Below are 20,840 nucleotides of genomic sequence, written 5' to 3' on the forward strand. Positions count from 1 at the left end.
TCAACGAAACAGTCCCTACAAGCCCATGATGCAAATTTCCGCAAGGAAGAGCTGGCAGGGCAGTGTGCAGATGGGATGGGAGGGAAGAGGGGAGGGAGCCAGGACTGAATTTACAGAGGAATCGCTACAGCCTGTGACTCTGAGTGAAACGGGAATCCAGGTCACTGTGGGGGCCACCTGGAGCCCACATGCCCCAGTGAGGATGGTGCCCAGGCTCCTCTTGGGCTCTGGACCAAAAGCTCAGAGAGCAGGAGTGGCTTAGGGATTCGAAGTCACAACCAGCAGCATGTCGATAAGCCAGGTTCAGTCATGTTCCCAAGGACCTGGGAAATCTGGATTGTTCTGAACTCCTCAAAAGCTGGGTCACTGATCAAACAGTCAAGGTTACAAATGAAAAATAAAGAAAAGATAACAATATGAGAGCTGATTTTTACTCTAAAATAATTTCCAGATAGACTAGAATCCTCCCTCCCTCCCTCCTTCCCTCCCTCCCTCCCTTCCTTCCTTTCTTCCTTCCTTCCCTTCTTTCTCTCTTTCTTTCTCTCTTCCTTCCTTTCTTTCTTTCTTTCTTTCTTTCTTTCTTTCTTTCTTTCTTTTCTTTCTATTTCTTTCTCTCTTTCTTTCTTTTTCTTTCTTTCCTTCCTCTTTCCTTCCTTTCTCTCTCTCTTTCCTTCTTTCTCTCTCTCTCGCTTGCTCTCACTCTCGCTCTTTTTCTTTCTTTTAGAAACAAGGCCTCCCTCTGTTGCCCGGGCTAGAGTGCAGTAGCATGATCAAAGCTCATGATCATAGCTCACCATAGCCTCAAACTCTTGGGCTCAAGCTTAGCCTCCCAAGTAGCTGAGATTACACGTGTGCACCACTGCACTGGCCTAGAGTCTTAAATGTAAAAAATAATCTGAGAAAATACTAGAAAAAATTATCAAGTTATTTCATAAAATAATTTTAAACTATGGAAGGTTTTTTAAACAATACATAAAACTGAGAAGCCAGAAAGGAAATAAATTTGACTCTCTAAAAACTTTTAAGTTTGGCCTAAAAAGAATAATTTTCTCAACAAAGGAACTGTCTTCTAGTTTTCATATCAATAAGATAGAAAATAGGCAAAAGATGGGAATAGTCAATTCACTGAAGAAGGAATAGAAATAGTTTGATAATGGGCATGCGTGGTGGCTCACACCTGTAATCCTAACCCTTTGGGAGGCCGAGGTGAGTGGATCACCTGAGGTCAGGAGTTTGAGATCAGCCTGCCCAACATGGTGAAACCCTGTCTCAACTAAAAATACAAAATTAGCCGGGCGTGGTGGTGCATCCCTGTAATCTCAGCTACTTAGGAGGCTGAGGCAGGAGAATTGCTTGAACCTGTGAGGCAGAGGTTGCAGTGAGCTGAAATTGCACCATTGCACTCCAGCCTGGGCAACAAAAGCGAAACTCCGTCTTAAAAAAATAAAAATAAAAAAGAAGTAGTTTGATAAACATACAAACCTCCAACTTTACGCATCAGAAATACAAATCAAACAAGAAGATACTATTTCTCACCTGCTAATCATCAAAAGAGAAAATTTTAATTGTAACTATTAAAAGTATAGTTGTACATGTGTGTAAAAACATGTACATAAGAATATTCAAGGCAGAATTGTTTGTGATAGCAAATGAGTTGATTAAACAACCAAAATGTCTATTAAAAAGGGAGAGCTTATATAAATTTTGGGATTTCCAAACAACACATTACTTAAAGTTGTGGGGGAAAAGTGAAGCAGCTTTATTTTGGAGTGATCCCCAATATATGTAGTGAAGTTTAAATATATGTTATGTATATTATGCTCCCATGTATGTAAACAAAAGGAATCTATTTAAGATGCTTGTACTTTTATATCCCTAGAATATTTCTGGAAGAATACATCAGAAATTTGACAATAGTTGTTGCTTCTGGAGAAAGGGATTAAGGGTCTGGATGGGTCTGTGTGCTGTTTCATATATAGTCTTTCTAATCATAGACTTTTTTTTAAATCAAAAAAAGTTGATTTAAACACACACACGAAGTACGAAGTACCTATGGTAGAAATATAGCCCCATTGCATTTCCACCTCCACCTCCACCTCCAATCCCCCCTTGCCAGTTTTGCTGCTAATGGAAGAGCAGACACACAGAGCAAATACACTCATGGGAGCAATCGCTCTTGTAAATAGCTGATTTCAGAAAACATGAAAATGGTGGAGAATCTGTTTTGAGAACCAGAGAGAAAAGTGAGAGAGAAAACACAGGTGCTGGAGGTAGGATGCTATTAGCATGCTGGGTGCTGTCTGTTGCAGCTATAGGCGGTCTCAGATGGGCCAAGGGGATGTGGGACATCAACAGCATCTGCCGCAGTCTCCAAATGGAGTCTGTCAAGGCATGAAGTGGTGCTGGACCATGCTCAACATGGTCTGTTGAGGACCAGGAACTACACAAGGAAGAGGTGGACTGAGATCCAGAAGAGTGGCTGCTTCAGTGCCTAGGGGAGACTGAGCCATGGCAGCCCTCAGTTAGGAGAGGCAAGGACGGCCTCCAGTGGAGGGAAGGCTGTTCATCCATCGGCATGAACACTGAAGGAACAACTAACTCCGAGGACATTAGAAAGCTAATAGAGGCTGGGTGCGGTGGCTCACACCTGTAATCCCAGCACTTTGGGAGGCCGAGGCAGGCTGATCACCTGAGGTCAGAAGTTCGAGACCAGTCTGGCCAACATGGTGAAACCCCATTTCTACTAAAAATACAAAAAAATTAGCCGGGTGTGGTGACATGCACCTGTAATCCCAGCTCCTCAAAAGGCTGAGGCAGGGAATTGCTTGAACCAGGGAGGTGGAGGTTGCAGTGAGCTGAGATCGTGCCATTGCACTCCAGCCTGGGTGACAGAGTGAGACTCTGTCTCAAAAAGAAAAAAAAAAGAAAAGAAAAAGAAAAAAAAGAGAAAGAAAGCTGATAGAGGCTGGGTGCAGTGGCTCATGCCTGTAATCCTAGCACTTTGGGAGGCCACGGTGGGCAGATCACGAGGTCAGAAGTTCGAGACCAGCCTGGCCAAAGTGGTGAAACCCCATCTCTACTAAAATACGAAAATTAGCCGGGTGTGGTAGTGCGCGCCTGTAATCCCAGCTACTTGGGAGGCTGAGGGAAGAGAATCGCTTGAATCTGGGAAGTGGAGGTTGCAGTGAGCTGAGATCACTGCCAATGCACTCCAGCCTGGGTGACAGAGCAAGAATCTGTCTCAAAAAAAAAAAAAAAAAAAAAAAAAGAAAGGAAAAAAAAAGAAAGCTGATGGGGCTGGAGCTGGAGAGGTCCTCCATATTCCACCCCCAAAACATAATTTTCCCTAATTGATTCCCAGCTCATCTCTCATCTTAACCACTTTGAGTTCATGACTAATAGTGAGAATAGTAAGGAGAGCAACATATTCCTAGTTCAAGTAAAGCTAAGGTGTCCAAGGTGTCCAAAACTATTGATAAAATTGATATTTATTTTACACTTTTTAGACTGTTCCTATGATTTTAGAAAAGCTTGAAACATTTTTGCATGTACAGAGATATCTAGATAAAGACTGGAGGGAAATGCTGCAGGCTCTCCAAAGTGTTGAGTTTACCTCAGTACTCCCCAGCGCCTTAGCACCGTGCATTGGAGGCCTTAGGTAATATTTGTATCAAATCAATCAATAAATAAATGAAATATACCAAGACATAAACAGTGATTGTAACTAAATGGTAGGATTTGGTATATTTTTCTACTTTTCTGTATGTTTCAATTTTATATTCTGTAATAGAAAAGATCTTAATAAAAATATCAAATCTGGCCGGGTGCGGTGGCTCACGCCTGTAATCTAATCCCAGCACTTTGGGAGGCCAAGGCAGGCAGATCACCTGAGGTCAGGAGTTGAAGACCAGCCTGGCCAACATGGTGAAAACCCGTCTGTACTAAAAATACAAAAAAAATTAGCCAGGGGTGGTGGTGGGCGCCTGTAATCCCAGTTACTCGGGAGACTGAGGCATGAGAATCGCTTGAACCCAGGAGGCGGAGGTTGCAGTAAGCCGAGATTGCACCACTGCACTGCAGCCTGGGCAACAGAGTGAGATTCCATCTCAAAAAAAATCTATATATCTATATGTTTATATCAAATCTTACAGTCTTATGGACCGATCAGTTTCATGGGGTGTCAGGAAGCACCCACAGGCTGAATCAGGTCTTAGGCAAAGTGGAGTTCAGACCAACAGGGACTTATTGCTGCCACCTACCTACTCCCAAGTCCAAAGTGAACCACAAGGCGATTGGCCTTTGTCCCTCCAATATACATAATGATTTTTGGAAACTAAAAAGTTTTTAACTGCTGGCAGCTTCTCTGAGCTCCTAGGTTGCTCCTGGACACCTCTAAACATGGATTGTGAAGGCTGCTAGTAAGCAGTGCTCCCTTATTTCATTTTTATTTTTTAGAGACAGGGTCCTGTTATGTTGTTCAGGCTGGCCTCAAAGCCCTGGGCCAAAGTGATTCTCCCACCTCAGCCTGCCCAAGTAGTTGGGATTACAGGCGTGAGCCACAACTGGACCCGGCCCCCATTACTTCTTCTTCTGTGTGTGTGTTTTTTTTTTTTTTTGAGACAGAGTCTCACTCTGTTGCTCAGGGTGGAGTACAATGGTGCAGTCTTGGCTCACTACAACCTCCACCTCCTAGGTTTAAGTGATTCTCCTGCCTCAGCCTCCCAAGTAGCTGGGATTACAGGCGCCCACCACTACACCCAGATAATTTTGTATTTTTAGTAGAGATGGGGTTTCACCATGTTGGCCAGGCAGGTCTCAAACTCCTGGCCTTAAAAGATCCACCTGCCTCAGCCTCCCAAAGTGCTAGGATTACAGGCATGAGCCACTGCGCCTGGCCTCCATTACATCTTATAGAAAGTAACTGCTGGGCCCAGGTGTGGTGGCTCATGCCTGTAATCCCAGCACTTTGGGAGGCCAAGGCGGGTGGATTGCTTAAGGCCCAGGAGTCCAAGGCCAGCCTGAGCAACATGACAAAACCTCAACATGGCAAAACTTCATCTCTACAAAAAATTAGCTGGGTGTGGCGGCACATGCTTGTAATCCCAGCTACATGGGAGGCTGAGGTGGAACGATCACCTGAGCCTAGGAGGTCAAAGCCACAGTGAGCTGTGATCGTGCCACTGCACTCCAGCCTGGGCAACACAGCAAGACCCTGTCTCAAAAGAAAAAAGAAAAGAAAGAGAGAAAGTAACTGCTGGGGTTGCTACATATTAGTTACCTCTATGAACCAGACATTGAATCATGGTGTATTTTTTTTTTAACTTTTATTTTAGGTTCAGGGGTACAAGTGCAGATTTGTTACACAGGTAAACTTGAGTAATGGGGGTTTGTTGTACAGATTATTTCATCACCCAGGTATTAAGCCTAGTACTCATTAGTTATTTTCCTGATCCTCTCCCTCCACCCTCTGAAAGGCCCCAGAGTGTGTTGTTCCCTCTATGTGTCCATGTGTTTTCATCATTTAGCTTCCACTTATAAGTGAAAATATGTGATATTTGGTTTTCTGTTCCTGTGTTAGTTTGCTAAGGATAATGGCATCCAGCTCCATCCATGTCCCTGCAAAAGACATGATCTCATTTTTTTTATGGCTGCATGGTATTCCATGGTGTATATGTACCACATTTTCTTTATCCAGTCTATCATCAATGGGCATTTAGGTTGATTCCATGTTTTTGCTACTGTGAACAGTGCTGCAATGAACATCCACATGCATGTGTCTTTATAGAATAATGATTTATATACCTTTGGGTATAGACCCAGTAATGGGATTGCTGGGTAGAATGGTATTTCTGTCTTCAGGTCTTTCAGGAATTGTCACTGTCTTCCACAATGGCTGAACTAATTTACACTCCCGCCAACAGTGTATAAGCTTTCCTTTTTCCCCACAACCTCACCAGCGTCTGTTAATTTTTGGCTTTTTAGTAATAGCCATTCTGACTGGGGATCTTGGTGTATTTGCACAAATACGATTTGGGTTGAGAGGTCATGACAGCTATTATGCGATATAGGATTTTTGCTGGTTGCTACCAAGCTGTGGCCAGTGGCGGCAGCCACATCATGGGACATGTGTAGAGAGAAAGGGAAATGCACAGCTGTTCACCCAGCTGCAGCACAGTTCCAGTAACAGCGAGTCAGCTAACCCTCGGCTGACACAGAAACCTCTGATATAGAAAGAGTCTGTTCAAAATTGATGCCATAAAATTACTGATCTGTGAAATATCTGACAAGAAGAGGTATTTTAACAAAAAGCTGGGCACATTATATATGTCTTTATAGGAAAAAAGATATTTCTGACATTAAAGTGTTAAAAGAAATGGTATAAAGTTATTCAGAAGGAATAATGACAGCCTTAGATCTATAATTTAAGTATCTAAGTCTGGACCCTAGAATGAGATCCCATATTTGCTCTCTGGGACTGTTCAGAAAACCCTGCTTCAGCGTTTATATTAAAGCTATGTACCTCACGAGCGCAACTTAGAGAAGCTGAAGAAACTCATGGAATTTCTGATGCTTTCTTTGATTCTTACAAGATGTGGGGCCTTCACAAAAGTTTCATGCTGACCTTATATACAAATAAACCTATGGAGAGACCAGGACATTAGAGTGGAGAAGAACTGTTTCTTCTAAAGATAAAACAATTTCAAATCCTTAAGCCAGGGTCCTGACTAATTTTAAGGCATAATTCAGGGTTATAATCTTATAAACTTAAGTGTCTGTTAGGTACCATTCCCCATCTATTGAAACCCATTAATGAAAATTATTTTATAATTTTGGGGGTGTAGATGACCTACCTAAGTGTGAGATAAAATCCTGAAATTATATAAGAGAAGATGACTGATATGAGTATAAAAAATATAAGACATGCAAATCCTGGATGGCTGCAAGATGGTAGTATTACTCCATGAAAGAAGAACAGTTTTCTCTTGGAGTCAACAACTACATGTTACGGTTTGGAAAGGGGTCACTAATGGGAAAGCAGACATGAGTCAGCCTCATTAATGGAAAAGCTAAGTGAGAGAAGGTGATTTTGATCTGAGCCAAGTGTACTTCCCAATACATCCCCCTTGAACTGAATTCACTAACTCAGTCACTGGCACAGCAAGGCATCTCCAGGTCTACCTCTCTGGGGACTGGGAGCTGAGGACAAGTATGGAGGACTGGCCACTCCAAAAGACGGGGCACCCAGAGCTCATTCTCCAAGTCTTACCAGAATATATCCCAGAAATCCCTCTCTGTTCCCCTTATGTCAAAAAGTGATATAAGTCACTTTTTGCTTGGGTGAGAGGGAGAGGGAACAGAAAATATATCCTTCTGGAAGTGGAAGTTCCTTTCCCTCTGTGGAAATGGGAGAAGTGAGTAAGCATTCCCTGCCAAACCATGCAGTAGTGAACTTATTTCAATATTCTAGTGAGAAGGAAAACTGAAAAACTTCATTTAATGATGAAATATACAAGTAAGTAGATTTTATAAAGTCAATAAATCTAGAAAATATTTTTGAGTAGCCTGTTAGAAGCCCTAGAGAAATGTGTGTCAAGGGCAAAAAATAGTAGGTCCTTGTACTGAGAACCTATTGTTCATGATTATATTCTACTTATTTTCTGACTCATTTCTTAGAAACTACCCTCTGCCCATAACCAGAGGTTTACCAAGGAATTAGCCTTTTTCTTTTTTCTTTGAGATAGAGTCTCTCTCTGTCACCCAGGTTGGAGTGAGATGGCGCAATCGGCTTACTGCAACCTGTCTCCCAGGTTCAAGTGATTCTCTTGCCGCAGCCTCCCAAGTAGCTGGGACTACAGGCGCCCGCCACCACTCCCGGCTAATTTTTGCATTTTTATTAGAGATGGGGTTTCACCATGTTGGCCAGGCTAGTCTCAAACTCCTGACCTCAAGTGATCCACCTGCCTCGGCCTCCCAAAGTGCTGGGATTACAGGAGTGAGCCACCACGCTTGGCCAAAGTAGCTGTTTTATACATGGTTACACTAATCCACTACACTACACTACACTACAGTCCACATCTAAAACAAAGGGGAACAATTTCTCTCTTCTGGGGTGATTTTGGAACTGGGACCCAGTGAGAGTCTGGGGTTGGGCCTACAACTTGTAAACTCAGCAGCTCTTGGTTTTCTGTCATGGGAACTGGGAAAATAGTCTGAGCTCCAAGGAAAAGTAAAACTAACGTGGATATAGAAACAGACAAACATGAGGTGAGTTCCTCTTTTCAAATTCAGTTTATCCCTGATGCTCATTTGCACTCCTGATCTTTAGTTTCATCAGAGAACCTGACTTTCTTTCATTATTTCCCTTTGAGCTGGATAGAGCAGTTTTCTGTTACTTGCAGCTAAAAGAATGTATTAACATATGCTCAGAAAAACCAAGGATGCTATATCAGTACGTCTGAGTCTGTTCTGTGTTGCAATAACAGAATACCACAGACTGGGTAATTTTTTTTTAAAGAAGACATTTATTTCTTACAGCTCTGGAGGCTGAGAAGTCCAAGGTTGAGGGGTTCACATCTGGTGAGGGCCTTCCTGCTCTGTCATCCCATGGCAGAAGATGGAAAGTCAAGAGAGCACATGAGAGAGAGAGAGATGGTGGGGGAGTGGGGGGTGGGGGCGGGAGAGAGAGACAGAGACAGAGAGAGAAAGAGGAAAGGGCCCTAACTTATCCTTTTATTAGGAGCCTACTCCCATAGGCCTCTAGAACTGTAAGAAATAAACGTCTTCTTCTTCTTCTTTTTTTTTTTTTTTTAAATTTGCCAGTCTGTGGTATTCTGTTATTGCAACACAAAACGGACTCAGGGTCCTCACAATCTAATCACCTCTTAAAGGTCTCCACCCCTCAACACTGTGGCATTAGGGATTAAGTTTCCAACACATGAACTTTGGGGGACACATTCAAACCACAGCATGGTAGAAAAGTGGTCATTATATTAGGAATGGGATTAATGAGCCTTGTGATTCGAGACAACCACTTCATCTTTCTAGACCTCAGTTTTCACAGCAATAAAATGGAGTTAAAATATATGGTCTTTGCAGTATTTAAAAGTGTTGTTCTGTTTCTTTCTGGCTTTCATGTTTTCTAAAACAAAATCCACAGCCATATAACTCATTGATCCCCTATAAGTAATGTATCATTTTTCCTTGGCTGCTTTCAAGATTTTTTCTTTGACTTTAGTTTTTAGCAGTTATGATGTGTTTAAGGTGGGCTTTCTTTGGACTTATCCTTTTTGGATTTGGTGAGTTTTTGCATCTGTAGATTTACGTCTTTCATCAGCCACTATTTCAAATTGTTTTTCTGCACTGAATTATTTCTCCTCTTCTCTGGAGCTCTAATGACACAACTATTAGGACTTTTTAGTTTTTTGTTTTGAGACAGAGTCTCACTCTGTTGCCTAGGCTGGAGTGCAGTGGTGCGATCTCTGCTCACTGCAACCTCCACCTCCCAGGTGCAAGCGATTCTCCTGCCTCAGCCTCCTGAGTAGCTGGGACCACAGGTGCATGCCACCACACCTGGCTAATTTTTTTGTATTTTTAGTAGAGGCGGGGTTTCACCCTGTTAGCCAAGATGGTCTTGATTTCCTGATCTTGTGATCTGCCCTCCTCAGCCTTCCAAAGTGCTGGGATTACAGGCATGAGCCACCACGCCCAGCTGCCTTTACCACGCCCAGCTGCCTTTTTAGTATTTTATCCACAGATCCCAGTGGCTCTGTTCAGTTTTTCATTTTTTTCTGTTTTTCAGATTGGATCATTTCTATTGATCTATCTTCAAGTTGACTGACTTTTTCCTCTGTCATCTCTGTTCTGCTGTTAAGCCTGGATAGACAGAATAATGACCACCCAAAGATGCCCATGTACTAATCCCTAGAACTTCTGGATATGTAAATGTATATGTCAAAAGGGATTTTGCAGATGTGATTAAATTATGAATATTGAGACAGAGATTATCACGGATAATCTGTGTGCGCCCAATGTAATCACAAGGGTCCTTGTAAAAGGGAAGACAGGAATGTGAGAAACAAAAAAGCAGAGGTTGGACTGATGCAGCACTTTATTTATGCATTTATTTTTTGAGACAGGGTCTCACTCTGTTGCCCAGGCTGGAGTGCAGTGGCACAACCATGGCTCACTGCAGCCTTGACCTCATGGGCTCAAGTGAGCCTCAGCCTCCTGGGTAGCTGGGACCACAGGTGTGTGTCATCACACTTGGTTAATTTTTATTTTTATTTTTTGTAGAGATGGGATCTCACTATGTTGTCCAGGCTGGTCTCAAACTCCTGGGCTCAAATGATCCTCCTGCCTTGGTCTCCCAAAGTTCTGGGATGACAGGTGTGAGCCACTGTGTCCAGTGAAACTGATGCACTTTAAAGATAAAGGAAAGGGCCTTGAGGCAAGGATTGATGACAGGCTCCAGAAGTTGGAAAGAGCAAGGAAATGGATTCTTCCCTGCAGTTTCCAGAAGAAATGTAGATCTGCTGACATCTTGATTTTACCTCTGTAAGATTCATTTCATACATCTCACTCTCAGAACACATTACATTACACACTACATTTGTTTTGTTTTAAGTCACTACATTTGTAGCTATTTGTTATAGCAGCCATGGTAGTAATTTAATACAGAGCTCATGCAATAACTTTTACATTTTTGGTTATTACGTATTTCAGTTCTAAAGTTCCCATTTGGTTCTTCTTTATATTTTCTATTTCTTCCTTGAGGCTTTTTGCCTTTTCTTTTGTTTTAAAAACAGTGTTCACATTTACTTATGGCACTTTTGTAATAGGTACTTTAATGTCTTTTTTAGATAATTCCAACATCTTTGTCATCTCAGCATTGGTATCTGTTGATTGTTTTTTCCCATGTGAGTTGAGATTTCTAGGTTCTTCAAATGCCAGTTAATTTTGAGTTTTATCCTGGAAATTTTGAATATTATGTTATGAGACTCTGGATCTTGTTTAAAACCTGTGGGAAGTGTTAATGTTTCTTTTTTAGCAGGTAATCTACCTGGCTTTGTTCAATCACAAGTTCTGATCAACCTACTGTGGACTGTGCTTTCAACATCAATTCTCATTTCAAAACCTTTACGGTGCTATTCAGATCTTCTGCAGATGTGTGCCACCCAGTGGCCGCTCTGGGACCTGTGTGATGGATGGTCTATCTCTTGGTGCAGTTCTGCTGGTGGTTTGTGGTTTAGGGTCAGATCCACGCATGTACAACTGGGAAGTGATCCCAGGAGCTCATAAAACTGTATAGGGTCATCTTCTTGTCCTCTTCCTTTCTGGTCATTCTGGTACTTTCTGGTTCCCTGGGACTCCTCTTTTTGGTTCTCTGGCCAGAAATCCAGGGCTTTATTTCCCTGCTCTACCATGCACTTCCTGTGACTGTTCACAGGTGGGGCCTTGTAGCAGAGAGAAAAAGCAATGGAGGTTTGCCTTGCCCTCTTGGCACCATAAATTCTGATCAGAGGAAGTTCCCCTCCCTCAGAGTTCTAGGCTCCTGCAGCTCCTCACTGCCACTGCTGCCATGGGATTGCTTAGAGGCTGCGTGTGAAAGAACAGAGAAAAAAGAAAAAAAAAAAGGTGGAATTTCCTCCACTCTCTCTGAGTGTTAGGGTCTTCCTTCCCTCTTCCTTGAGCCAGACCTAGGGGGTTTCTTCTGTAGTTCTGTCTGTCTGTGCAATTGCCTATTTCTGGGTTTGAAGTTGCCTTGAGTTCAGGCCAGTGCATACCAGAAGAAAAAATGTGAAGCTCACCACCAGTTCAGTGGTATTTTGAATTCTGGACTTCTTCCCCAATCCACCGGCTATTTACTTTCTAGAGTCCTCCAATAACAGTTCCGTGCAGCTTCACTCAGTGGGAGAGACAGGGTGGAGGATGCTTACTCCATCTTTTCTAGAACTGGGCTCCTGCATCTCACAATTTTGATATGTATTTTTATTATCATTTCATTCAAAATATTTTCTGATTTCCCTTTTGATTTCCTCTTTGTCGGCTGCTTAGAAGTGTTATGTCTTAATTTCTTTTTTTGTTTGTTTTTTTTTTTGAGACAGAGTCTTGCTCTGTCACCCAGGCTGGAGTGCAGTGGCGCAATCCCGGCTCACTGCAAGCTCCGCCTCCCAGGTTCACGCCATTCTCCTGCCTCAGCCTCCCGAGTAGCTGGGACTACAGGCACCTGCCACCATGCCCGGCTAATTTTTTTTGTGTGTATTTTTTGTAAAGATGGGGTTTCACCGTGTTAGCCAGGATGGTCTTGATCTCCTGACCTTGTGATCCGCCCGCCTTGGCCTCCCAAAGTGTTGGGAATACAGGCGTGAGCCACCGCGCCCGGCCATTATGTCTTAATTTCTAAACAAAAGAAATTCTCTGGTTATATTTTGGTTACTGCCTTTAGCTTGATTGCATTCTTGTCAGAGAAGATCATCTTTATGATTATCAATCTTTAATATTTTTGAGGTCCATTTTATGGGCCAGCATATGGTCAGCTTTTATAAGTGTTCTGTATGTAATAAAAAAGTATGTGTGGCTGGGCGCGGTGGCTCACGCCTGTAATCACTTTAGGAGGCCGAGGCAAGTGGATCACCTGAGGTCAGGAGTTCGAGACCAGCCTGACCATCATGACGAAACCCTGTCTCTACTAAATACACAAAAATTAGCTGGGCAGGGTGGCACGCACCTGTAATCCCAGCTACTCGGGAGGCTGAGTCAGGAGAATGGCTTGAACCCAGAGGCAGTGGTTGCAGTGAGCCGAGATTGCACCACTTTACTCCAGCCTGGGTGACAGAGCAAAACTTCATCTCAAAAAATAAAAAATAAAAAAGTATGTGTATTCTGAGCCGAGCACGGTGGTGTGTACCCATAGTCCCAGCTACTTGGGAGGCGGAGGTGGGAGAGTCACTTGAGCCCAAGAGTTTGAGGCTGCAGTGAGCTATGATTGTGCCGCTGTACTGCTGCCTGGGGGCAGAGCAAGACCAATCTCTAAAATACAAAAAACAAAAGGCAAAAACAAAACAAAAGAAACAAACAAAAAACCTTTAGATATCTGTTATAAATAGCACATATTTTGGCTTAATTTTTTTTAATCAGTTAGACTACCCTTACCTTTATTAAATCATTTATGCTATTTATAGTCAATTATAATTACTGATAAGTTTAAACCTGTTGTCTTAACTATGTGTTTTCTATTTAGTCCACTTTTTCTGCTCCTTTTTTTCCCTTATTTCCCTCTTTTGAGTTAATTTCTTTTTACAATTATCTCATTTGAACTCCTCCCCCATTAGCTTTTAGTTACACATATTTTTACCACTTATTTAGAAAGTTTCTCTAGAGATGATAACATGCATCTTTGACATCTCAAGGAGTATAGAACACTTCAACGTCTTTTATTCCCCAGACTTCTACACTGGAATGTGTTAAAATAGAAATCTGTTCAGTAGTTGGGTAAACAAGCTTGCCTTGTGAGGGGACAGACATTTTAGACACTGGGAACCACAATTACAAAGTACAGAGGTATGATGCAGATTGTTGTGCTGTCAGAGAACTACAGTACTGAGTTTGGGATCATTGCTGCCAGAGGTGTGAATAAAAATGGAAGTGGAATTAGATCATGAAGGGATGTCCATACTGGAAAGCAGGATGGGAAGCCAACAAACTAGAGAGCAACTACTTGAAAAGAAATAGCACAAAACAAAAAGTGATGAATACAAAATTAGGCCAGGCACGGTGGCTCACACCTGTAATTCCAGCACTTTGGGAGGCCAAGGCGGGTGGGTACCATAAGCTCAGAAGTTCAAGACCAGCCTGGGCAACATGGTGAAACCCCGTCTCTACAAAAAATAGAAAAATTAGCTGGGCATGGTGGTGTGTGCCTGTAGTCCCAGCTACTTGGGAGGCTGAGGTGGGAGGATCACCTGAGCCCAGGAGATCAAGGCTGCAGTGAGCTGTGATCATGCCACTGTTCTCCAGCCTGGACAACAGAGTGACAGTCTGTCTCAAAAAATATATATACAAAGTTATAACCAAACTTTATGTTAATTTTTTTTATTTTTGCAGAGACAGGGTATCACTATGTTACCCAGGCTTATCTTGAACTCCTGGCCTCAAGCAATCCTCCCACCTCAGCCTCCCAAAGTGCGGGGATTATAGGCACTAGCCTCCATGCCTAGCCCTCAAACTTCAAAGATTAAGAAAGTTTTAAATTTTGTATTGTAACTGTATTGTTTGCTTGTTTCTCCAACAAGATAAACTGAAAGTTAATTCAAACTTGAATGCCTAAGGAACCACAGGTATTCATCAATACTCCCTCCTCTCCTAGGAAAATATTTCCTTCCAGGTTTCCCCTAAATCTTCTACCTCCCTAATACTTATAACCAGTGAAACACTTCCTCGACTTATTGCCTCTACTCCAGAACCATTCACAGTGCTCTTTGGAAAGCACAGTGCTCTTTGGAAAGTTTTATTGTGAGCAAGATTCTTTCCAGTATCAAATTTTTCTTAGAACACTCAAGTTAATCCCTTATAAATATTCTTTGATTAGAAAGCAGGATGGGCTCCTTGAATCCAGTTGGTATTATGATGTAGGTGTAGGCCATTTGATGGGTCACAATTGCTGAACATTAAGAGAATTGATCACACCATACCTAGGCCACATAAAAATGAGATTGGGTACCAACCTCTCCCCTTAAATCTGGGATAGGATTAGTTTGGATCTTTATCTCAGAACTAAAGAATAAATCCCACCAGCCGGGCACGATGGCTCAAGTCTGTAATCCCAGCACTTTGGGAGGCCGAGGCGGGCAGATTGCCTGAGCTCAGGAGTTCGTGACCAGCATGGGCAACACCGTGAAACCCCATCTCTACTAAAATACAAAAAATTAGCCAGGCATGGTGGCATGCGCCTTTAGTCCCAGGTACTTGGGAGGCTGAGGCAGGGGAATTGCTTGAACCTGGAAGGTGAAGGTTGCAGTGAGCCAAGATCGTGCCACTGCCCTCCAGCCTGGGGGACAGAGTGAGACTCTGTCTCAAAAAAAAAAAAAGAAAAGAAAAGAAAAGAAAAGAAAAAAAAGAATACATCCCACCAAACAGGAGTTTTCAGTCAAATGAATTAAGACACCACACTTGGCTGGCGCAATGGCTCATGACTGTCATCAAAGCACTTTGGGAGGCTGAGGTGGGTGGATCACTTGAGTCTAAGAGTTTGAGGCCAGCCTGGGCAACATGGAAAAACCCCATCTCTACAAAGAATAAAAAAATTAGCCTAGTATGGCGGTGCATGCCTGTAGTCCCAGCTACTTGGGAGGCTGAGGCAGGAGGATCACTTGGGCCTGGGAGGTCGAGGCTGCAGTGAGCTGTGACCACACCACTGCACTCCAGCCTGGGCAACAGAGTGAGACCCTGTCTCAAAAAACAAAAAAAAGAAAAAGGAAAAAAAAAGACCCACTCTTTTTGAGTGAAGTAGAATACATAGGTTAAAAATATAAAAGCAATCCAATGAACTACAAAAATAAACTTTGATTTTAGATTATCAAAGCAATGCAGGCTTGTCAAAAAAAAAAAAAACAATTGAGACATTTGTCATTTAGAAACCGAAACCAAAAGTACTTACGGCTCCCTTTCTAATCATGAAATGAACCAAAGTATATACTTTGCCTATCAATTGTTTACCTAAAAAGTGTTATGTTTCTAGGCCGGGCGCGGTGGCTTATGCCTGTAATCCCAGCATGTCAGGAGGCCGAGGAGGGTGGATCACCTGAGGTCAGGAGTTTGAGACCAGCCTGACCGACAGGGAGAAACCCCATCTCTACTAAAAATTCAAAATTAGCCGGGTTTGGTGGGGCATGCCTGTAATCCCAGCTACTTGGGAGGCTGAGGCAGGAGAATTGCTTGAGCCCAGGAGGCAGGGGTTGTAGTGAGCTGAGATGGGGCCATTGCACTCCAGCCTGGGCAACGAGAGTGAAACTCCATCTCAAAAATAAAAAAGTGTTATGTTTCTTGTTCTTATTTTTAAAGATCAAATAACCAGAACTATTCATATTGCTCTCACACACACAAAAGAAATATACAAAGATTTTTTTAACCTGAATATCATTCTCTGATCATTTTTTTCTTGAGAACTTGTGAATTAAAAAAAAAAAATTAGGCTGAACATAGTAGCTCATGCCTGTAATCCCAGCACTTTGGGAGGCCGAGATAGGTGGATCACCTGAGGTCAGGAGTTCGAGACCAGCCTGGCCAACATGGTGAAACCCCGTCTCTACTAAAAATACAAAAATTAGCCAGGCGTGGTGGCACGTCCCTGTAATTCCAGCTACTCAGGAAGCTGAGGCAGGAGAATCGCTTGAACCCAGGAGGCGGAGGTTGCAGTGAGCCGAGACTGTGCCACTGCACTCCAGCCTGGGAGACAGAGTGAGACTCCATCTCAAAAAGAAAAAAAAAATTAAATAAATGTATTAAAGAATGGCTCCAGAAGTGGAAATAACCTGACACTCATCAGTAGTGGAATGGATAAACAAACTGTAGATAGGTATGCAATCTACTACCATACAGAAACGGAAATGAATGAACTGGGTCTATATGCATCAATCTCAAAACAATGTTGAGTGTAAAAAATGTCCTAAGAGGTTGGAAACAGTGGGATGCCACTTAAGTAAATCACATACACACATGCAAGCACGAAAATAATACTATTTTGAATCCGGATATGAACACACATAATAGCAGTTAAAAAATATAAATGTAAATGACAAACAGGTTCAAAAAGGGTTAACTCCAGGGACAAAAGGGAAACAGGATGGTGAAGAGCGGTAGCTGTAGGTGAAATGTATAAAAAAGAAAAAAGCTGGCCGGGCGCAGTGGCTCACGCCTGCAATCCCAGTACTTTGGGAGGCCGAGAGGGGCGGATCACAAGGTCAGGAGATCGAGACCATCCTGGCTGACACGGTGAAACCTCGTCTCTACTAAAAAAAAAGTACAAAGAAATTGTACTGCCTGCCTGCCTGCCCGCCCGCCCTCCCTCCCTCCCTCCCTCCCTCCCTCCCTCCCTCCTTCCTTCCTTCCTTCCTTCCTTCCTTCCTTCCTTTCTTTTCCCTCTGTGGCCCAGGCTGCATGTAATCTACTCGGCTCGCTGCGGCCCCAAACTGCGGACTGCCTGGGACTGCCAGCGCTCGCCAGCCTGCTTTTCCTCCTTTGGCTGCAGGCGCGGGTTCGCCATGTTGGCCACGCTGCTCTCCGGCTCCTGACCCCGAGTGCTCTGCCCGCCTCGGCCTCCCGAAGTGCTGGGACTGCGGGCGAAGTCTCGCCCACTCGATGCTCCCTGTGGCCCGGGCTGGAGTGCGGTGGCGTGGTCTTGGCTCGCGGCAGCCTCCGCCTCCCAGCCGCCTGCCTTGGCCTACCAGGGTGCCGGGATTGCACCCCTGCCCGGCCGCCGCCCCGTCTGGGAGGTGAGGAGTGCCTCTGCCCGGCCACCCATCGTGTGGGAGGTGAGGAGCACCTCTGCCTGGCCGCCCTGTCTGGGAAGTAGTGAGGAGCGCCTCTGCCCGGCCACCCCGTCTGGGAGGTGAGGAGCGACTCTGCCCGGCCGCCCCGTCTGGGAAGTGAGGAGCGCCTCTGCCCGGCCGCCCCGTCCGGGAAGAAGTGAGGAGCGCCTCTGCCCGGCCGCCCCGTCCGGGAAGAAGTGAGGAGCCCTCTGCCCGGCCGCCCCGTCCGGGAAGAAGTGAGGAGCGCCTCTGCCCGGCCGCCCCGTCCGGGAAGAAGTGAGGAGCGCCTCTGCCCGGCCGCCCCGTCTGGGAAGTGAGGAGCGCCTCTGCCCGGCCGCCCCGTCCGGGAAGAAGTGAGGAGCGCCTCTGCCCGGCCGCCCCGTCTGGGAAGTGAGGAGCGCCTCTGCCCGGCCACCCATCGTCTGGGAAGTGAGGAGCGCCTCTGCCCGGCCACCCATCGTCTGAGAAGTGAGGAGCGCCTCTGCCCGGCCACCCATCGTCTGGGAAGTGAGGAGCGCCTCTGCCCGGCCACCCATCGTCTGGGAAGTGAGGAGCGCCTCTGCCCGACCGCCCCGTCTGGGAAGTGAGGAGCGTCTCTGCCCGGCCGCCCCGTCCGGGAAGAAGTGAGGAGCTCCTCTGCCCGGCCGCCCCGTCCGGGAAGAAGTGAGGAGCGCCTCTGCCCGGCCGCCCCGTCCGGGAAGAAGTGAGGAGCTCCTCTGCCCGGCCGCCCCGTCTGGGAAGAAGTGAGGAGCGCCTCTGCCCGGCCGCCCCGTCTGGGAAGTGAGGAGCGCCTCTGCCCGGCCGCCCCGTCCGGGAAGAAGTGAGGAGCGCCTCTGCCCGGCCGCCCCGTCTGGGAAGTGAGGAGCGCCTCTGCCCGGCCACCCATCGTCTGGGAAGTGAGGAGCGCCTCTGCCCGGCCACCCATCGTCTGGGAAGTGAGGAGCGCCTCTGCCTGGCCACCCATCGTCTGGGAAGTGAGGAGCGCCTCTGCTCGGCCGCCCCGTCTGGGAAGTGAGGAGCGCCTCTGCCCGACCGCCCCGTCTGGGAAGTGAGGAGCGTCTCTGCCCGGCCGCCCCGTCCGGGAAGAAATGAGCAACGCATCTACCCGGTCGCCCCGTCTGGGAAGTGAGGTGCGCCTCTGCCCGGCCGCCCCGTCTGGGAAGAAATGAGGAGCACCTCTGCCCGGCCGCCCCATCTGGGAAGAAGTGAGGAGCGTCTCTGCCTGGCCACCCATCGTCTGGGAAGTGAGGAGCGCCTCTGCCCGGCCGCCCCGTCTGGGATGTGGGGAGCGCCTCTGCCTGACCGCCCCGTCTGGGAGGTATACCACGGAGGCCAGAAGCAATCTGGGGGCTGGACGTGGTGGCTCACGCCTGTGGTCCCGGCACTCTGGGGGGCCGAGGCGGGTTGATCACTTCGGCCTAGGAGTTCGAGACCAGTCTGGCCAACATGGCGAAGCATATGAAAAATGCAACAGACAAACCAACCAACCAACTCAGTGACAACAGGGCAGGTCTATCCTGGAGTCATACTCTAATTTTTTCTATTTTCCTCCCTTTCTGATCCTTTATCCCACTTTCTTTTTCTTCCTCTTCCTTCTCCCTCTTCTTTGTCAAATAGAGGATTGAGTTATTATCACTGATCCATATAAAGTCCCTCTCTCATTTATTTTGATTCCCACTCCCCATTTCTATTCCCCGTCTTCCCATGTGCAGCCTTCCTGGTATGTTTGATACGCATCTTTTTGTTTGTATGTATTTTTAGAAAATGTTCATTGTTTTTGTGTGCAAAAAAAATTAATAAAAAAAAAAAAAAAAGAAAGAAATTAGCCAGGCATGGTGGCGGGCGCCTGTAGTCCCAGCTAGTCGGGAGGCTGCGGCGGGAGAATGGCGTGAACCCAGAAGGCGGAGCTTGCAGTGAACCGAGATCGCGCCACTGCATTCCAGCCTGGGGGACAGAGCAAGATTCTGTTTCAAAAAAAAAATAAATAAATAAAAATAAATAAAATAAAATAAAAAATTAAAAAAAAAATTAAAAGCTCTGGCGCACATATGGTGAAAGGTTAACATTTGTTATTTCCTGGTGGTATATGAATATCAAACATATTACTTTCTATATGTTATAGTTAAGACAAAGAATGATGATAATGATGATAAATACAGAGGGATTAGGAACCTTTCTATTCATGGGCTATGCCTGGTCTGAATTCATACGAGAGCATTTGATTCATCCTTAGGCTTTTTCTACTAACAGATAGATTTATGGAAACAATATGTAATATATCTTTAAAGGCGCAGATACATACATGTCTTTTTTTTTCAGTTGGAAACAGTTTAGATATTTTAAGACAAAAAAATGAGCATGGACTTTTTTTTTTTTTAAACACATATACACCTCCAATGGCCAAAGTGCACTAAGGAAATGAGCTCCTGATCTGTCCTCCGCAGTCCCTATCCTGTGGTTAAAGATTTGCTGGCCCTCCCTCTTCCTCTCCAATGCACTAGGAAGAGACAGTGGCTGCTTTACACCACAGCCATAAGGCATTTTGAAAGCATGGAGGGTACTGCTGAAGTTGGGAGTCTTTCTGTGAGATGAAGGAGGGAGACTTCTCCCCACCAAGTTTAGGTAGATCAATGTGTTGAAGTTACAACAAAAATAAAAATAATCCACATAATCAGCACTTCCAAAAATACTGAATTTCAGATTTCCCACCAAGACAGCTCAAACAGAGCAGTAACAATCTAGATCTTTCCATTCCTCCTGACAGCAGGCTTAGGCCCTAGAAGTATCTGCCGCAACTGCAGCTGTTGCCTTGGCTCATTTGTGACCTTTCAGGCTCAAAGGCAACAGGAAGAACCAGGGTCATAAAGGAAGTGGGCCCAATCTGCAAGGCTGTGTTGGAAAACCTGTACATTTTTTGACCTGTGAAGAGGGAGAGGTTAAAAGTGGCTCTGGCCAGGGACCAAACCCTCTCCAGGAACATGTCTGTTAGACCTCACAGTCTCTCCAACAGGGTCTCATCTAGCTCCTGTTGTCAACCTCTTTCAGCTCCTCCTCAGGCTTCTCAGAGGCACCTTTCAGAAGAAAACTTGTGTTCTGGGATAAACTCTTGTTTTCTATACTCACACAGAACTTCTGGTGACCAAATGTGTGGGGTTTTCCCACACCAAGCAATCCTCTATTACTTGGTGGACACTTCTCGGTGTCCTACAATTTAATTCAATACTGATGCTGTCTAGTCAGAGTGTGAGATCTTACAGGTTAAGGGCTCAGTCTCACAGGACTGCCCCCTGTCACCCATTTCAGACACCAATTTGC

General features: G+C 45.1%; 1 protein-coding gene across 1 annotated transcript in view; it reads right to left on the bottom strand.

The window, feature by feature from the left end:
• Positions 1 to 20,840, bottom strand: part of ADGRF3 (adhesion G protein-coupled receptor F3) — a 42,384-nt gene that overhangs the window by 10,552 nt on the left and 10,992 nt on the right. The window lies entirely within an intron of this gene.

This window comes from Nomascus leucogenys, chromosome 19 (genome assembly GCF_006542625.1).
Source record: "Nomascus leucogenys isolate Asia chromosome 19, Asia_NLE_v1, whole genome shotgun sequence".
Classification (NCBI taxonomy): Eukaryota; Metazoa; Chordata; class Mammalia; order Primates; family Hylobatidae; genus Nomascus; species Nomascus leucogenys.